Here is a 20,718-nt window from a genome sequence, read left to right on the forward strand (position 1 = left end):
GCGCTCACTGGTGGCAGTGACAGGCAGCCATGAGGGGAAGGTGTCTTACCTGCAGTGTCAGACCCCGGGCTTTTAGGAACCGCCGTCTACCTAAAGGAAGCGCAGTCAAAACTCGTTCCCAGAGTGTGCTGAAAGAGTGGCTATGTGAATTCTCCTCCTACTCCTTGTTCCTCAAGAAAACCGCTTCCAAGCTTAGAGCATACACATCTTTTACCGAATATTGCCCTCCCTCTTTCACTGCCCTCACTTTCTCCACCTCCTTTTTTCTCTCTCTGGTGGCTACAGTTATATCCAACTCTGTTTTACTTTGGATTTCAATTTACTCTCTCTATTTTAAGTATTGCTTTTATCATTATTTCCTCTTTTGTTGCTATATACTATTTTGCTACGACCCACTTTTTTTTTTCTATAAACTTTTAAGACACTGTATAAACGTTTCTAAAATTGTTTTAAAAAAAATAAATATATATAGTGTCAGAGTTCATCTCACATTCCTTTTTTTTTATAGTCATATTTTATTAATTTCTAAATAGCAAAATAGCTCAGTTCAAATACTCACTGCAGGGAGCCCCACTAATTACTGGATTGTGTCTCCAGAACAGAACATAGCACACAAAAATAAATGAAGAAAATGTTTAAACTGTCCACAAATATCAAAGCGCCAACAATAGAGGCAGGGTCTTGGGCTCAAATACAATGTTTATTATATTAAAAAGATAATGTCATTCCTGATAAAATTTAAAACAAATAACAGTTAACAAAAGCAATTTCTTCTTATTTGAAACTTAACCGTTATTGATTAAAATTCGTTGTAAACGACATGGGTTGACAACTCCAATTAGATACAATGATTAATTAAAAGAACTTAGATATTTCCCTCATGGATCCATGTTAACAGTCTTGAGAAAGGTCGATTAACGACCGAAACGCGTTGGCTGGTAAGTGTACTTCTTACACTAGGGATCATATTTGGCAATCTGCACTATTGTTATTTCTGTTTTAGCAGAGGGATCGAGCCGCACAAAATTGCAAACACCCAAGAGGTTGAGAGATCGAGTCGTATACAATTGCAAACACACAGGAAGGTCAACACATATACGAACCGAATAGGATTGATAGCAACTCCACTGGCCTGTGGACCAGATATCCATCTGGGGATTAATCCACACTAACTGGGAATCAAGGTTTTTAATTTTTTGGGAACATTTATTTATCTGATACGGCACATTTTTTCAATTGACATTTTTTTATTGACATTTTTTCACTGAAAATTTGCAAAGGAGAAAGGAGAAGGGATTAAAGTGTTATTATAGACTCACACATTTTTGTATATATTTTTTATGGTATAATTCCAACGAAGTTATTGCTCACGATAAATCCAACTTTAAACACATAGTCAAAATCCAAGTTTAAACACATAGTTAAAATTGTGTTAAGTTTGTTTTGTTTTTAATTTTGAACCTAAGTGGTTATTGTCACTACCAATATTATATTATTTTGTTTGTCACAGTGGAAATTATTGGCACTCTTTTTTGATTTGAAGTGAATATCTTCACGTAGCAAGTTTTTCACATTGAAATTGAAACCCATTTAGTAGCGGTAACCCGCTGATCAAATATATTTGTGAAACTACTTTCTAATGGCTTACCAGATTTGTCAAACTAATACCTATTAGGATCAGATGAAAATTTGTGGAAGAATATCGCATTGGTCTTAGAAATTGTTTTGAATAGAAGTCTATACCGATAGTAGAGGGTACACTCTCTAACTAGAGGGGTATTAGAATCTGATAAATCACACATAAGCGATTGGTGAATTTGCAAACCTGAAAAGATTTGTTTGGTTTATTTTGCCTACAAGCTTAAAGTAACCATTGCTGCCAACATTGTTATAACTTTATACTGTTAACATGGATCCATGAGGGAAATATATAAGTTCTTTTAATTAATCATTGTATCTAATTGGAGTTGTCAACCCATGTCGTTTACAACAAATTTTAATCAATAACGGTTAAGTTTTAAATAAGAAGAAATTGCTTTTGTTAACTGTTATTTGTTTTAAATTTTATCAGGAATGACATTATCTTTTTAATATAATAAACATTGTATTTGAGCCCAAGACCCTGCCTCTATTGTTGGCGCTTTGATATTTGTGGACAGTTTAAATATTTGGTTTTTGACCACTAGGGGTCAATTAATCTCAGCCAAGGGTCATTATCAACAGGCGCTAGGTGATCTTTCTGTTAACTGAAGAAAATGCTTTTGAAGTCCATGTGTAATAAAAAAAAACACATTGTTTTCCATACTTCTATTTACTACAGTATGTAGAGCACTGCAGAAATCCAGTGATTCATAGGAATACCACACCATTTGAGCAAATTTATTTATTCTATTCCTTTTGCTATCCTGACAGCAAGCATTTTATTATCTCATGAAAAGGTTGCAAGGTCTTAAAAGGATACTAAACCCACATTTTTTCTTTCATGATTCAGATAGAAAGTTGATTAAAATTGCATGCTCTAACGTACTCCTATTTTCGACTGTTCTCTTGCTATCTTTATTTGAAAAGCAAGAATGTAAGCTTAAGAGCCGGCCCATTTTTGGTTCAGCACCTGGGTAGCGCTTGCTGAACCAAAATGGGCCGGCATGGGCTATCCAGGGTGCTGAACCAAAATGGGCCGGCTGCTTAGCTTAGAGTCCTGCATTTTCAAATAAAGATACCAAGAGAACGAAGAAAAATTAATAGAAGTAAATTAGAAAGTTGCTTAAAATTGCATGCTATATCTGAATCACCATGAAAGAAAAAAATTGGGTTTAGTATCCCTTTAAGAAGTCCCCCTCAGTTTTGTTAAAGGATGGACATTTTCAGTGTCTTAACAATTTCAGAAAGCAGTCAACATGGAAACTGTCCATATTTGTTAAAGTGAAAGTAAATTGACTTTTGAAACAAATAAAGGGGACTTTCATTCATGAAGTATAAGATACTTCATGTAGAAAGTTTATTCATTTGTTTTAAAGGGACGGTCAACACCAGAATTTTTGTTGTTTAAAAAGAAAGATAATCCCTTTATTACCCATTCCACAGTTTCGCATAACCAATACAGTTATAATAATACACGTTTTACCTCTGTAATTATCTTGTATCTAAGCTTCTGCTGACTGCCCCCTTATTTCAGTTCTTTTGACAGACATGCAGTTTAGCCAATCAGTGCTCAGTCCTAGGTCACTTACGTGCATGAGCTCAATGTTATCTATATGAAACATGTGAACTAATGCCCTCTAGTGGTCAAAATGTATTCAGATTAGAGGCAGTCTTCAAGGTCTAAGAAATTAGCATATGAACCTCCTAGTTTTAGCTTTCAACTAAGAATACCAAGAAAACAAAGCAAAATTGGTGATAAAAGTAAATTGGGAAGTTGTTTAAAATTGCATGCCCTATTTAAAACATGAAAGTTTTTTTTGGACTTGACTGTCCCTTTAACCGATCGCCGTTTTTGGCTGCTACAGCAGACCACGGCTAAAAAATATTTTTGCTAAGAGGTGACCTATTAGCCAATAGCCGTGCGGTAAATCCGGCTTGGCGCCCATGAGAGCAGCTAAGAACTGTGATCAGTTAAAACAAATAAAGGAGCTTTCTACTTGAAGTATATTATACTTCATGAATGAAAGTCCCCTTTATTTGTTTCAATAGTCAATCCTAGAGTTTGTAAAACACTAGGATTTACTTTCACTTTAAAGGGACAGTTTACTCAAAATTTTTCTCCCCTTTAATTTGTTCCCAATGATCCACTTTACCTGCTGGAGTGTATTAAATTGTTTACAAGTAGCTCATTTACCCTTATATTGGCATTTGAAATTGTTGATTTAGCATGTGGTATCCCCACCTATTCTGAAAGTTTGTGGCCGCGCGTACCAGCTATAGATAAGCTTTGTAAACACAGCCAGCAGAAGAAATTACACTCCCAGTGTGATAAAGAAGAGATAAGGTAATAAAATGTTGATTTTCCATTGTTCTCTAAAAGTATTGGTGATTGTTTTAAGGACAGATATAAGATAAAGAAGCAGGTATATGTGCACAATGTGATACAGTAATGAGATCGGATTATACCTACAAGCTCAACCCATTTTATTAGGTTGTGGCTTCAAAACACAAAATCAGAGCTTTAATATACACAAATAAGCCTAAAAAGGCTAATTTTCATACATTTTTTACTCTGCAGTTGGTAAAAAAAGCAATTGTAAACACATTAAGGGAAAAACTATTTTACAGTATACTGTCCCTTTAAGGATGTGTGTGGTGATTCTTAGGCAGCAGGAAGAAGAAATATTGAATAAAGAAAAAAATAAGTAAGGATCAAAAGAGGGTAAATCATTGCCCTATGTGTGTCTGTCAAAGACTTAGGGATTCATCACTGCCCAATGTGTTCAAGTTAATTCACTGCCTTTGTATGTGTTAGTTTTTAAAAACACAATGTTCTGTGTGTTACTGTCTAAAAAAAAAAAGGATTAAATCTGTGCTCTGTTTCTAGTGCAAAGGGGGTTAAATCAGTGACGTGTTTAATATTGAATTAAAATTTAACAACTCCCTGCACTATGTTGATATTCTCTAGAATGAGTTTGGGTGCTATTGGATCAAATGGGGTTACATTTTAAAAATATGCAAATTATGGGACGAAAATTTGACAAATAACCCAGCATACCCCATGAAGACAAATACACCCCTCAAATGAATAGGGGAATTCCTTAGTTTAATGAGGGGCCTTATATCATTTTAGTTTGCAGGTGATTAATGCAGTAATAATAATAACCACCTGTTTGCGCAGACTTAGCAAGTGATGTCGCTATTAAAGCCCAGCTGCTATCAACTGATCACAATTGTAAAGGCCTGATAGAAACATAAGCATTTGAAACAAATGTATGGGGTAGCATAGCACCTCTTTTGCCCTCCCCTAACAATACATAAGGGGATAAGAGACAAATCATTAAAAAGATTTATAATAAGAGTAATTTAGAAAGTTGCTTAAAATTGCATGCACTATCTGAATCATGAAAGTTTAATTTTCACTAGACTATTCCTTTAATATTGTCGGTATCATTTTAAAGGGACAGTAAACAAACACTTTGAGATTGTAATACAAAATGTTTAACCCTTTCGTGTCAGGGCTAAAGTGCCTACATCGGAACAACTGTTCCGATGTAGACAAATTGAAACCACGTGATCGTGCACGCGATCCCGAGATTTCAATTATTGGATCGCGTCTGGGGGGCGTCCCTACAACCCTAGGAACGCCCCCCAGACCGCGATCAAATCCTGACAGCACAGAAGGCTTCAGGACAGCTGTTAGCTATGACGTTCTATTCCGTCATAACGGCTTTAAAGCCCAGTCTAATTATGACGGAATAGAACGGCATAACGGCTTTAAAAGGTTAAAGGGCCACTAAACATCAGAATATAATAATCAACAAATGCATACTACAAAGACAATGCTAAATCACTCAGTTTGAATTTCATTTTTTTTCTGACAATTGTTAGCTAGTTAAAATTTTCTAGCCACTGTATCATGTGACAGCCATCAGCCAATCATAAAATGCATATATGAATATCTTGAACATGCTCAGTAGGAGCTGGAACCTCAGAAAGTGTGCATATTAAAAGATTGCACATATTTAGATAATGGAAGTAAATTGGAAAGTTGCTTAAAATTTTGTGCTCTATCTGAAACATGAAAGTTTAATTTTGACTTTAGTGTACCTTTAATCATATGTAGTAACAACTTTGCAATATACTCTCATGATCCATGTTTCTTGTAATTTAATTCTGAAAATTGTGGGCTTTACATCTCTTGTTAATAGTTTTGCATTATATTTTGGTAATGAAATAGACACATTAAATTCAACACACAAAAGATGTTGATAAAAGTGCAAAACTGGACTTTTTGACATGTTTGTGTGTATTCCAAAATGATTTGGAATAAGTCTATTATCTTGTGCATGTGCAAAACACTCTGAAATGGCTACAGCCAGTTTGTTCAGGATTACCTTGGCAGCAGGTAAAAAAAACATGTTTAGTATTCAGCTCATTATTTCACCTGTGCTCTAGTTAAGATATCTTCAAATATCTGGCCTGTTAGGGAGGTCTGAGGACAGGTTTGAAAACCAGTGGTCTTGATTAATTAAAGTTATATTCATTATAACCTAAGCAATATTGTATAGTTCCTCAGTAGTGTAAGGAACAGACATATGTATGTAACAGACAGATGCACGTGCTATCCCGGGTAGCTAATGAGATAGATCTTCAGGAAAATGGAGATCATGATCGCTACATTGAGAAATAGTGTTCAACAATAACGCTCTTAAAATAATTTTTTTTATTTAATACTTGCATTTTCGGGATAGTAAAGTACAATATTCTCTTGTTTTGGAACAGGATTTCTCTTGGCTTTCATGCTGTAATGATCAGGGTTTAAGTATTTGCTATTCACTCTTGTTTAAAAGCTTGATCTTCTTAGAGTTAAAGGAATGCAGTTAAGCGATATCCCTGTTCTTAACAGTGTGAGGTTTGGAAATTGCAGTTTGTACAGTGAGTTCTGCAACTTTGGATTAAAACCTCATCACTTAGCGTTTTTCTCATTTGCAGTGTGAAAAATATTAAAATCCCATTATAGAAGATAAGATAAGAAGTTGTGGCCACTGTCTTCTTATGGAAATTAAAGGGATATTCCAGCCACAATTGGAAACCACATGGGTGCATTTCGGCATTGAACAGAAGCAATTTTGTAATATACATGCATTGGCAAAAATGCTTCTAATAAAAGCTATAGCTGTTACAAAAGTGTATTTTAGTATGCACCGTGCACCAGCATTTTTTAACACAGCACTTGCTCAGAGAGCCTAAGGTGCTTGTACAATCTGTTAATGACTCAATTTGTTAATTGCTGACATGATACAAGCCCCAGTGATGATCTGAGCAGCTGCAATATTTAAATTGTGGGTGCAGTAACAATATCTAGCTATGCCTCACATGCACGTGCAGAGAAAATTGTTAACACTAAAACAGTGATAACTTTTACTAGAAGCATTTCTGCTAATAAATGTATATTGCAAATATGTTTCTATTCAAAGATGTAATTCATCTATGTGCATTTATATTTTGACTGGAATGTCCCTTTAATAAACGGTGCTGTTCTTCCTGATTTTAGATGAATATCTTGCCAAGGGAAAATAAGGTTTTCTTAATCAATACAAAAAAAACAACTTTTAACATGTTAAAAGTTTAAAAACATAATATATCGAACATGCTATCATAGCGTTCTTCCTGTTTTTTTCCCTAATAAGCTGCAGATCCCTGTTAGCGCACCTTAGTTATGTGCTACTGTTTCCAATGCTCTGTGGTTGGTACATGCACTGTTTCTTCAGCCTCGCTATCTTTGTGAGACACGTCGGGTTTGAGCCACTTTAGTTACTTTAATTAGTTTGTCATGGGAACCATCATTGCCCATGAATTGGATGCACTTATTCTTGTACTGATTGTTGCCTGAGCTTTTTGATGCCTGTTTCTGAACATTCTCTAGTATTGAACACTGACCATCCTTGATGCCACTCTGTGTCCTGCAACTGTGGTCACAGGATATGGTAGTCATGAGTGGATCCAGGATACTCAGCAAACGCGTTCATAATGTGTATGTTGCCATTGCACACAAAGTGGAGATTGATATAATGAAAGTGTTGGTGGATGCAATATGCCATTTGCTGGTTCCATGGTGGCTGCAGAGCAATATGGGTGCTGTCTATTATCCCCTACATATTAGGTATGCCCCCTATATTCTATCATTCACTCTTGAGATCAGGCCAAGCGTCCTCTGTGCCAGGGAATCCTATGACAGGATGTCTCTTGTTGAGGATGTGGGCATTTGTGGGCAAGATGGCTGGCACGTATGATTGTGTTGAGACAGAGTTGTCCATGAGAAAGTGAACAAGAATACTCGGGATCCATATTTGCAAAGCCAAATAGTCAATGAAAACAGCAGTGCTCCACAATGGTGACAGAAAAGGCAAGAAAAGTCTGATAGCGCGTTTGTTATCTGGGACATATTGGCTGTGATGTTTGTTTAATTTATAGTACACTAAACCTATGTGAGCACCTTAGTAATGATTCTTGACCATATGCAGATGAAACGTATTGAAAGCCCAATTATTTAATTAGAGGTGGGAGCTGTGGTTATAAAAATAAATCTTCAAATTTTCTTGATAGCGCAGGCGCGCACATATTACCCAGAAACTTGTAATACAAGTGCAGAATAAAGTTTTTCGTGGCCCATTGAAAAGATAGGACGCGTCACTTTTCAAAATAATCTAACCCCCGCTGAACTCGTAATAAGGATGGATGCTAAAATCACAACCACAAGCTTGCTAACGAGTGCGTAAACCTCACGCTGTGGATAGCACGTCATTTGAAATATAGCCCAATATGGGCCAGATTACAAGTTTAGCTCTAATTTGCGCTGCCGCTCGAGTGTTAATTGCGCTAGAAATAAGCTTTTTGCGCACGTCAGGTTGTGCTCATATTGAGTTGAAAGTCAACTGTTTTCACTCGTGCGCTAACCTGATTGAGTGCAACTTAGAATACTCCCCCATAGAAGTCAATAGAGAAAAAAAAGTGAAAAAAACTATCACAAACCCGATCGCATATTCTCATGTGTGCTAACCCAATATGAAAATATGAATATTTCACATGCCAATGTTCTTCACATTACAGAATATGTTCTATTTACTCAAAAATTAAATATTTCTACATATATCTGATGTTTTTTGTACAATATATATCTATATACAATATATATATATATATATATATATATATATATATATATATATATATATATAAAATTATATTTAGATACATGTTATATATTTCACTTGGATGTTATAAGTTGCACTGAGTAATTACAACTGGATAAACAAAAACTGTGTCTATCTTTATTTCAGGCTGCAAAGCAACAAAATGTGATTATTTTCAAGGAGGATGATTATTTTCAATACCCACTGTATGTGTGCATATGTATTTATGTGTTTATATGTGTATATGTATATGTAAATACATATAAACACATATGTACACATATATACCTACTGTATATATACATATATATATATATATATATACACTCACATAAATATAATACATATACATCTTTAGAAACGTACAGTATATGTATGTATGTCTATGTTAAAGCCCTTACCTGAGACCTCCTATCTTTGAGCCCTTATACATTTTTTGTGCAATATTTTTTTTAAAATAGTTTTTATTAGATAGTGTTATTATAAGTGTAACAGTACTTTGTAATGGTTTTTTTTATGTGTTTTGTGCAACTTTTTTGTTTAGCAAAACAGTTAACCAGATCTCTGAAGTTGCTGTAAACATTCTAGTGTAAAACGTGATTGCGCTCAAGCGATTGTGTTTACTTTCAACTCGTAATACAAGTGGTAACTTCGATGAGCACAAAGACCCGCAATAAACTCCTTATCGCTTGCGCAGAAATGTTTTCTTTCCACTCATAATCTGACCCTATGGGTGCTTCTGGCGAGTCCGAAGGCTCGCCAGAAACACGTCCCTTCAAGCTCCATATGGAGCTTGATAAATGGGTCCCAATGTTTCTTTTATGTTTACTCTGATTTAACTTTTTTTTTTTCTAAAGGAGCACTGTTCCATATCCCTTAAGCTAGTGGGCAAAGTTGAGTGGGTCATGGGTTAGGGTTACGGACCATGGGCGGAGTATGGAAGACTATGAGCCAGGACAGTCCCTTGTTTCAATCTAGAAACTTGGACATTTGCCCTAAAGGCAACTCTGAGAGATGAATAGCTCAAAACTAAGAATCCTTATGGTTGGGAATTCTTTCTGTATGATATGAAATGACTAAATGGACAAACAATGAATTCATATTAATGGTTAAATGAAAAATTCTATATCCAATAAATTAAGCAGTTATCAAGAGTACTTAATCAATATTGAATGACACAAAATTTCCTTTTATATTGTTTATGTAAATCAAGCAGTTGTACTAATTCAAATTGGAGTGATTTAGAGAACAAATTCAAATTTACTTGATCTGCCACTTATTATTCTTTTTTAAATAAAAGAAAAACATACAGAGTGCAAAACAAATTAAAAGATATCGTGCAAAATAAGAAAATGTTTCCGTGAAATCCTATACATAGGTAAAGAGGTCAAGTAAGAAACTTGCTATAAGGAAATGGTATGCAAATTTCAATGTGAGAAAGTCTCATATTATGCATGTTTCCAGTCTTTGTAGTTTTTTAATGATTTTCTGATACATCATAAAAGTGCTAAAACTCAAAATATGCCCATACGGCTGCTACAGTCTCATTCTGGTTACAAAGGTCCTAGTCTATTTACATAAATAAATAAAAAAAATTATGGCACATTTTATATAGTCCCATCACCCACTTCAATTACCCACATGACCAAAGGAGCTCCACATAACCACTTAGGGCTCTATGTACTAAGCAGCGAAAGCTGCTCCGGAGCTCTTGTGGGGCAGGTTCGCGATATTAGCGCTCCACTGTGTAATACCAGAGCATGTTAATGTGCGCTGGTATTACAAATTAACAGCAATGCAAACGCGAGATTGCGTTCGCATTACTGAGAAGCATTGTGCTCACGAGAGCGCACTTCCATAGACTCCAATGGGAGCCTTGTTCTGATGCTGGCTAATATTTAAATATATACAGTATATATGATTATCTACATATATATTTATGTGTTAATATGTGTATATACACATATTAACACATACATATATATTTATATATATATATATATATATACATCTCCAATAGCCTATTACAACTGTTATATGTGACAGTTCTGGTGTAGTACATCACGCTCACGGAGTGATATTCAACTGAAAGCCGGATGGGATACTAGCAAGTGTATCTCCCTTTGCTTGCAGGAGCAGATACACTGCATGCTGATTAAGCGTTATCCGACAGGAAGCCGGACGGAAGCAAGTATACTTTATATCTACTATATTGCAAGCTGACACAGCGTACAGGTTTTTCTGGGTAGCCTGTGGGACATTTACAATTGTTTTTTTTTCACGGTGCAATTATTACTGCACCACACGATTCAGTTGTAGAGAGGTTTACATATTGTCCGGGGACAAAGTCAGAAGTGTTATGGACTGTGAGGTCTTATTTACGTATGAGATCAATGTAATACATCTTGGTATCTAGAGGTGTGAGACCTATAAGGATAGGAGTGTCCTATATGTATGGTGGTTACATAGGGGCAGTGAATTTTGCTCTATAAACTACAATCAAGTTGGATAGTTTGTTGCATTACATGTGGATTACAACTGTTACCACTCTTCTGTAATGAGCTTCAATCAAGCGTGACTTATTTCTATTTAGGTTACAAAGTATCAACTTTCTTTGCCCCTAAGTTACTTATTCACATCATAGAACTGTGTATCTTCTGAAAAGACGCCTCTATTTTTTCCCCTTAGGCGTGCCTAAGTGTATTTTATGCGAATGTATGCTGTATGTGAGTCTGAGGGGGCTACTTATCAAGCCGTCTACTTTTCTGGCTTCGCCGGCCCAATACGTCCGCCTAAGCTCGCCTACCTTCGCCGCCGCGGACCTTGAATACGTTCGCCTAAGTTATCAAATAAAGCTGTCAAAAAGCCGCAGGGCGATGAGCAGCGGACTGTGACAGTTATCACTCATCCGATCTCGCTGCCCTTCGGCTTTTTCCCAGCTTTATTGCTAGCCTGTCACTAAGCACTCACACTAAACTACACTGTTCTACCCCCTATACCGGCGCCCCCGGAGGCCCCCGCAACTAAATAAAGTTACTAACCCCTAAACCGCCGCTCCTAGACCCCGCCGCAAGTCTTATAAATGTATTAACCCCTAAACCGCCGCTCCCGGACACCGCTGCCACCTACATTATACCTAGTAACCCCTATCCTGCCCCCCTATACCGTCGCCCTCTATTATAAAATTATTAACCCCTATCCTGCTGATCCCGCACCTCTCCGCAACTAAATAAATAGTTTAACCCCTAAACCGCCGCTCCATGAACCCGCCGCAACCTATAATAAATTTATTAACCCCTATCCTGCCCCCCACTACGCCGCCGCCACTGTAATAAAATGATTAACCCCTAAACCTAAGTCTAACCCTAACCATAACGCCCCCCTAACTTAAATATTAATTAAATAAATCTAAATAAATTAACTCTTATTAACTAAATGAATCCTATTTAAAACGAAATACTTACCTTTAAAATAAACCCTAATATAGCTACAATATAAATAATAATTATATTCTAGCTATCTTAGGATTTATTTTTATTTTACAGGTACCTTTCAATTTATTTTAACCATGTACAATAGCTATTAAATAGTTATTAACTATTTAATAGCTTACCTAGCTAAAATAAAGAGAAATGTACCTGTGAAATAAATCCTAACCTAAGTTACAATTACACCTAACACTACACTATACTTTAATAAATTATTCCTATTTAAAAATAAATACTTACCTGTAAAATAAACCCTAAGATAGCTACAATGTAATTAATAATTATATTATAGCTATCTTAGGATTTATATTTATTTTACAGGTAACTTTGTATTTATTTTAGCTAGTTAGAATAGTTATTAAATAGTTATTAACTATTTAATAACTACCTAGCTAAAAGAAATACAAAATTACCTGTAAAATAAATCCTAACTTAAGTTACAATTAAACCTAATACTACACTATCATTAAATTAACTAAATAAACTACCTACAAAGAACTACAATGAAATACAATTACATAAACTAACTAAAGTACAAAAAATAAAAAATTAAGTTACAAACATGTTAAAAATATTACAACAATTTTAAGCTACTTACACCTAATCTAAGCCCCCTAATAAAATAACAAACCCCGCCAAAATAAAAAAAATCCCTACCCTATTCTAAATTACATAAATTTCAAAGCTCTTTTACCTTACCAGCCCTTAAAAGGGCCATTTGTGGGGGCATGCCCCAAAAAGTTCAGCTCTTTTGCCTGTAAAATAAAAATACAACCCCCCCCCCAACATTAAAACCCACCACCCACATACCCCTAATCTAACCCAAACCCCCCTTACAAAAACCTAACACTAATCCCCTGAAGATCATCCTACCTTGAGTCGTCTTCACTCAGCCGAGCCACCGATGGAACTGAAGAGGACATCCGGAGCGGAAGAAGTTAATCCTCCAAGCGGCGCTGAAGAAGTCTTCGATCCGGCCGATGTCATCTTCAAAGAGGCGCTGAAGAGGTCTTCTATCCGGGCGAAGTCATCTTCCAAGCCGGGTCTTCAATCTTCCTTCCGCCGACGCGGAACCACCTTCTTCACCGACGGACTACGACGAATGACGGCTCCTTTAAGGGACGTCATCCAAGATGGCGTCCCCTCAATTCCGATTGGCTGATAGGATTCTATCAGCCAATCGGAATTAAGGTAGGAAAATCTGATTGGCTGATGGAATCAGCCAATCAGATTGAGCTCGCATTCTATTGGCTGTTCCGATCAGCCAATAGAATGCGAGCTCAATCTGATTGGCTGATTGGATCAGCCAATCGGATTGAACTTGAATCTGATTGGCTGATTCCATCAGCCAATCAGATTTTCCTACCTTAATTCCGATTGGCTGATAGAATCCTATCAGCCAATCGGAATTGAGGGGACGCCATCTTGGATGACGTCCCTTAAAGGAGCCGTCATTCGTCGTAGTCCGTCGGTGAAGAAGGTGGTTCCGCGTCGGCGGAAGGAAGATTGAAGACCCGGCTTGGAAGATGACTTCGCCCGGATAGAAGACCTCTTCAGCGCCTCTTTGAAGATGACATCGGCCGGATCGAAGACTTCTTCAGCGCCGCTTGGAGGATTAACTTCTTCCGCTCCGGATGTCCTCTTCAGTTTCATCGGTGGCTCGGCTGAGTGAAGACGACTCAAGGTAGGATGATCTTCAGGGGATTAGTGTTAGGTTTTTGTAAGGGGGGTTTGGGTTAGATTAGGGGTATGTGGGTGGTGGGTTTTAATGTTGGGGGGGGGGTTGTATTTTTATTTTACAGGCAAAAGAGCTGAACTTTTTGGGGCATGCCCCCACAAATGGCCCTTTTAAGGGCTGGTAAGGTAAAAGAGCTTTGAAATTTATGTAATTTAGAATAGGGTAGGGATTTTTTTTATTTTGGGGGGGTTTGTTATTTTATTAGGGGGCTTAGATTAGGTGTAAGTAGCTTAAAATTGTTGTAATATTTTTAACATGTTTGTAACTTAATTTTTTATTTTTTGTACTTTAGTTAGTTTATGTAATTGTATTTCATTGTAGTTCTTTGTAGGTAGTTTATTTAGTTAATTTAATGATAGTGTAGTATTAGGTTTAATTGTAACTTAAGTTAGGATTTATTTTACAGGTAATTTTGTATTTCTTTTAGCTAGGTAGTTATTAAATAGTTAATAACTATTTAATAACTATTCTAACTAGCTAAAATAAATACAAAGTTACCTGTAAAATAAATATAAATCCTAAGATAGCTATAATATAATTATTAATTACATTGTAGCTATCTTAGGGTTTATTTTACAGGTAAGTATTTATTTTTAAATAGGAATAATTTATTAAAGTATAGTGTAGTGTTAGGTGTAATTGTAACTTAGGTTAGGATTTATTTCACAGGTACATTTCTCTTTATTTTAGCTAGGTAAGCTATTAAATAGTTAATAACTATTTAATAGCTATTGTACATGGTTAAAATAAATTGAAAGGTACCTGTAAAATAAATATAAATCCTAAGATAGCTAGAATATAATTATTATTTATATTGTAGCTATATTAGGGTTTATTTTAAAGGTAAGTATTTCGTTTTAAATAGGATTCATTTAGTTAATAAGAGTTAATTTATTTAGATTTATTTAATTAATATTTAAGTTAGGGGGCGTTAGGGTTAGGGTTAGGTTTAGGGGTTAATCATTTTATTACAGTGGCGGCGGCGTAGTGGGGGGCAGGATAGGGGTTAATAAATTTATTATAGGTGGCGACGGTGTAGGGGGGGCAGATTAGGGGTTAATAAATGTATTATAGGTGGCGACGGTGTAGGGGGGGCAGGATAGGGGTTAATACATTTAATATAGGTTGCGGCGGGTTCAGGGAGCGGCGGGTTAGGGGTTAATACATTTATTATAGTTGCGGTGGGCTCCGGGAGCGGCGGTTTAGGGGTTAATATGTATAGAGTAGCTTGCGGTGGGCTCCGGGAGCGGCGGTTTAGGGGGTAATAACTTTATTTAGTTGCGGCGGTGTAGGGGGGGTCAGATTAGTGGTGTTTAGACTCGGGGTACATGTTAGGGTGTTAGGTGCAGACATCTCCCATAGAAATCAATGGGATGTCTGTCAGCAGCGAACTTGTACTTTCGCTATGGTCAGACTCCCATTGATTCCTATGGGATCCGCCGCCTCCAGGCTGGCGCTTTGAAAACCAGGTACGCTGGGCCGTAAAAGTGCCGAGCGTACCTGCTAGTTTTTTGATAGCTAGCAAAAGTAGTGAGAATGTGCCGCACTTGTGTGCGGAACATCTGGAGTGACGTAAGAATCGATCTGTGTCGGACTGAGTCCGGCGGATCGAAGCTGACGTCACAAAATTCTACTTTTGCCGGTCTCGAGCCTTTGATAACTAAGGCGTATCAGCCTCGCCACAAATACGCTGCGGAATACGCAGCGTATTTGAGGTTGACGGCTTGATAACTACCCCCCTGAGTGAGGATAGGTTGGGGACCTTGCACTTTGTTTTTTTGTGTCGATTATATATTTTCTGATTTTGGTATTTTTTCAGGAATTGATATTCCTGTTATAAATTAAAAATATTTCTTGTTTGTGTTATTTAGGAGTGCTGAGTATTTCTTATTATTGTGGATTATTGGTATGTAGGTGATACCTTACTCCTGCACCCGACCCTCTTGATATTTGAGGATAGAACTTTATTAGTGCTGTCATTTTGTTATTTATTTTGTTATACATATATATATATATATATACCGCAATGTAAAGGCACTTTTCAGTTCCGTTTTCTTCGAACACCCCACTCCCCACCAACTTTAGACCCCAAAAACTGCCTAGTGCAGTTGTTTTTAATTTTTTTTAAAATGCTACTTTTTTTTTAATTAAAAGCTATATTGCCCTTTATTTTGAGGGCAGTTAGGGCATTTTTGGTTAATTTTCGGATTGCTAATTGCTCGCAGTAGCAATAACCAGCCACTTGTAATGGCTGGTTAATTTGGTTACTTATTTGCTGGTTAATTTGCCCACAATCATTTAGCACTCCACTTGTAATCTAGCTCAAAATGGGAGGAAATAATCACCCCATATACTGTAATTTTATGGATGTTCACAATGTTAATTTGAAAAGTTTTAAATATTGTGGCTTAAAACTGAAGAGAATGGAACTTTGAAAAGATGTTTCTCCTAGCGGACGCTAAATAGGTTTCTTTTGTAAATAGTTGGCTTCACTTAGGAGAGACAAGCCAATATATTAAAACTATTAGGTGCGAGTCTAGGACTACAATTCCCATAGGCCTCAGCATGCTACCACCATACCAGAAATACATGATATCCGGAACCAGAAGTGACACACTTGAAATTACCTCACACGTTAACCGGAACTAGAAGTGGCAATACTGCATGGGCAATTGGTGCCTTAGTAATGCCTCATCCCTTAAAATAGTAGATATTGAGCTTCTATCAATACCAGTATAAGTGAAATATATTGGATTTACTTCCTAATTTTGCGTTTGGATTTTTTTTTTTTTAAATATATTTTTTTATTGAAGTCATAAACAGATACAACCAAAGGTTATGCCCCAAAACCTTTACAGAAAAGTGCAAATACAATATTGTTAGATAAGTGTTACAAACAAAACCCTACAGTAAGGGTATAATGTATCCATACAGCACACATAATGTTATAAAATTTGGGCCATTTACAGTAAGACTTCAGTTTTATAATAAAGGTAATAACAATAAAACAAAAATAGTCCCCCCTGGGCCATATAGCAGGCAAATTAGAGTGTCCACTCAGATACAATTAGGGCCAGGGGGGGGAATTAGCTTTGTAGTTTAAAAGGGGGGGGGCTGCAGCGGGCAAGAGCCGCTCAAAATATAATAGGGGGGGGATGGAGGGCGGAGCCAGTCGGGATGTCAATCTTATATTAACTATTATCGGGACCCTAAGTGAGCATTAATTTCAATTGCCAAGTAAACTCTTAAAAATATCTAGACAAAGTATAAATTGGAATACATAATTAAAGGGATATAGTGGTGAGCTTTCATTAGTCTCATTATGACCTGGAGACAGTGCTTAATATACCAGAATGAATCTTAGCACATGAAATAAGAGGGATTTTGCCTTTTTACTTTGACCGTAGGACTTTGGACATTTTTCAACTTATCTATGGACTTACTACATTTAAGGGACACTAAAGGCAGAAAAAAAAACTCTTCTTCAATTGCTATATTCATATGTAAGAATTATATATGTAAAGCGCTTACTGTGTCATATTCTTACCGTTATCGAGATATGTTTCTGTAAAATGTTATTGTTTTCCAAACCCACTGCTCGCAGTTTCTTTAGCATCCACAAATCAGCTACGATAACCTGAGTTATCAAAATGTCGGTATTTGTCCGTAATGCGCATGCGCAATCTTATTAAATCGTCATCGGATACGTCACTCTCCATCTATACAGCAAGTGCGGTCTCAAAGGTACATTCTGCGCATGCACAAGTTATCGTGACGCCTTGCGCATGCGCACAGTGATGAAATGGGCTTATAATGATATGTGTGAAAATATATTGTGATTGTCATGTTCTGTCTCAGGATATCTTGTGAGAGCCTCATTGTCTGGAACAGTTGCTTTAAAGGAAGATTAGTAGAAGCCATATAGATTGAAAATATATCAGATTTATTAAAATAACAAAATACTTTGATTAAGCAAATACTTGCAGGGTATATTTAAATGTGCTACTCAGGTATGTTAAGTCCACATACGGCAGGAGTGGAAATAAACAAACAAAGTAAGCAGAGATGCAGATTCAAAAAGGAAAGTCTTTCTCCTGGTAATAACTGAAATGCAGGATTTGCACAAGGCAGGAAACAACTTGTAAACAGGTATCAGGTTTAAAGGTAAAGTCTTTCTCCTGGTAATAACTGAAGTGCAGGAATTGCAAAAGGCAGGAAACAAACTTGTAAACAGGTAACAGGTTTAAAGGTAAAGTCTTCCTGCTGGTAATAACTGAAGTGCAGGATTTGCACAAGGCAGGGAACAAACTTGTAAACAGGTAACAGGTTTAAAGGTAAAGTCTTTCTCCTGGTAATAGCTGAAGTGCAGGAATTGCACAAGTCAGGAAACAAACTTGTAAACAGGTAACAGGTTTAAAGGTAAAGTCTTTCTCCTGGTAATAGCTGAAGTGCAGGATTTGTACAAGGCAGGGAACAAACTTGTAAACAGGTTTAAAGGTAAAGTCTTTCTCCTGGTAATAACATGACAGATGCCCCCTCCAAAGAGCGCACTCCGGGCGCTCAAAGCCTGTTCAAACATCTGAAGATCACTTTTTCAAACCAGTGTTCCATTTGAAGCCCTAATGCATTCAGATGAAGTTGATTCATCCCTTGGAGCAGTTGCCTGAGATTGGGGACCCATAGAAGATTCCACTGTAGGCATAACAAGAGTTGAAATACAAAGATTGGTTTGATTTGGAGGTTCCTGATTATGCCCAACAGCTTGCAATGGACTGGTTGATGGGTAGAGTACCTCCGGGTAGGATATGACCTCTCCTTCAGAGTCAAGGAATTAATTATCTGTGTCATATATTTCCAAATCAACCATATCATCCAATTCTTTCTCAGTCAATTAGTAGCTGGGTGAAGGGGGTGCAAGGAGGTGTGGATCTTTGGAATTGTCAGCTGGAAGGTTTGTCACTTTTATGTCTGATGAGTGACTTTTTTAGATGGATCTCCAGCCAGGGCAGAGACAAGGTAATGTGCAGGATTTCCAGGAGGTATTTTTGCAGAGTTCCCCAATGTGGTAGATGCAGAAACAGAGGCAGTGGCATGGGTAGTTGATGTAGTTGAAGTTGTACTGCCAACGACCATCTGTTTCAAATCAGGTACCATTTCTTGAAGTATGCTAGAAATGGTTGCTTGTAGAATAGATGTATTCTCTGTAGCTGGGTCCTCTCCAGGGGTATCTTTCAGTTTGCTAGTGGAAGTATAATTTGTTCCCTTAGCATCAGAGTCCATTTTAGACTTGGCTGTATCTCAACTTGATCCTCTAGGGGGCCTTACTGGACACCCTTTGATGCGATGCCCAGTTCCCCCACAATTCCCCCACAATAGAAACAGAGGTTAAGTTGTCTTCGCTGAGTCTTTTCCTCTTCTGTTAAGGGTGCTTTACAACCTTTTCCTGATCGGGAGGTAACTTTAGATAAGTTTTCAGTTGGGAGAGATAACATTTCCACCAGCTCCATGAAGTTAATCAGTATGTCCTTAATAAACTTTAACACTGAATCCAATACAGCAATAATCCCAGATGGCTCTCTTTTGTGGTCTTCACATTCTGTCATGTTCTGTCTCAGCCTCATTGTCTGGAACAGTTGCTTTAAAGCCTCATTGTCTGGAACAGTTGCTTTAAAGGAAGATTAGTAGAAGCCATATAGATTGAAAATATATCAGATTTATTAAAATAACAAAATACTTTGATTAAGCAAATACTTGCAGGGTATATTTAAATGTGCTACTCAGGTATGTTAAGTCCACATATGGCAGGAGTGGAAATAAACAAACAAAGTAAGCAGGGATGCAGATTCAAAAAGGAAAGTCTTTCTCCTAGGAATAACTGAAATGCAGGATTTGCACAAGGCAGGAAACAACTTGTAAACAGGTATCAGGTTTAAAGGTAAAGTCTTCCTGCTGGTAATAACTAAAGTTCAGGATTTGTACAAGGCAGGGAACAAACTTGTAAACAGGTAACAGGTTTAAAGGTAAAGTCTTTCTCCTGGTAATAACTGAAGTGCAGGAATTGCAAAAGGCAGGAAACAAACTTGTAAACAGGTAACAGGTTTAAAGGTAAAGTCTTTCTCCTTGTAATACCTTGTAAACAGGTGCAAAGGTAGAGTCTTTCACCAAATAAGTACAGAAGTACAGGAAACAGGTTCTGACTTGTGACAAGACAGATCCAATGTGAAGACAACATGCAGTCTAACAGCCATCCTTAAATAGGGAGGTTTTGCACAGGATTGGTTCTGAGTAATTCCAGATTTGAGAACACCTGTGTGTTGCATAGGTGTAATTACAAGTAAGGCAAATAGTTATTTATCAGATCTTTTACGTTCCATGCTATTGCTAGAACTGGCTGTGGCTCAACATGCAAACAAACGGGTTGGTAAGCACAGAGCCACAGGTTCAAATCCCCACACAGCAATTCCTAGCAGAATGCCTCCCAGACCTTTTCTTTTTCTTTTTAGTCTGGAGGCTTGGTTCATGACAGTGATTTGAGATTCGTTTGGGTATTGAATGGTCCATAATAGGGGGTTTGGCATCAGTGATGTCAGAATCGCAATATAAAATATAATTTTATTAGTTTTAGAGACTTCGTTTTTGTGTATAAGTAGGTAAG

The 20,718-nt window shown here is 36.9% G+C and overlaps 1 protein-coding gene across 1 annotated transcript in view; it reads right to left on the minus strand.

Annotated features, from left to right (window-relative positions):
- TMEM150C (transmembrane protein 150C) overlaps nt 1-193 on the minus strand; it is a 553,275-nt gene extending 553,082 nt beyond the window's left edge. Inside the window, exon 1 of the mRNA XM_053703357.1 lies at nt 50-193. The gene's annotated coding sequence lies outside the window, so the exon portion shown is untranslated. The remainder of the gene's footprint in view (nt 1-49) is intronic.
- Nucleotides 194-20,718: the final 20,525 nt, after the last annotated feature.

Source organism: Bombina bombina, chromosome 2 (assembly GCF_027579735.1).
Source record: "Bombina bombina isolate aBomBom1 chromosome 2, aBomBom1.pri, whole genome shotgun sequence".
NCBI lineage: Eukaryota > Metazoa > Chordata > Amphibia > Anura > Bombinatoridae > Bombina > Bombina bombina.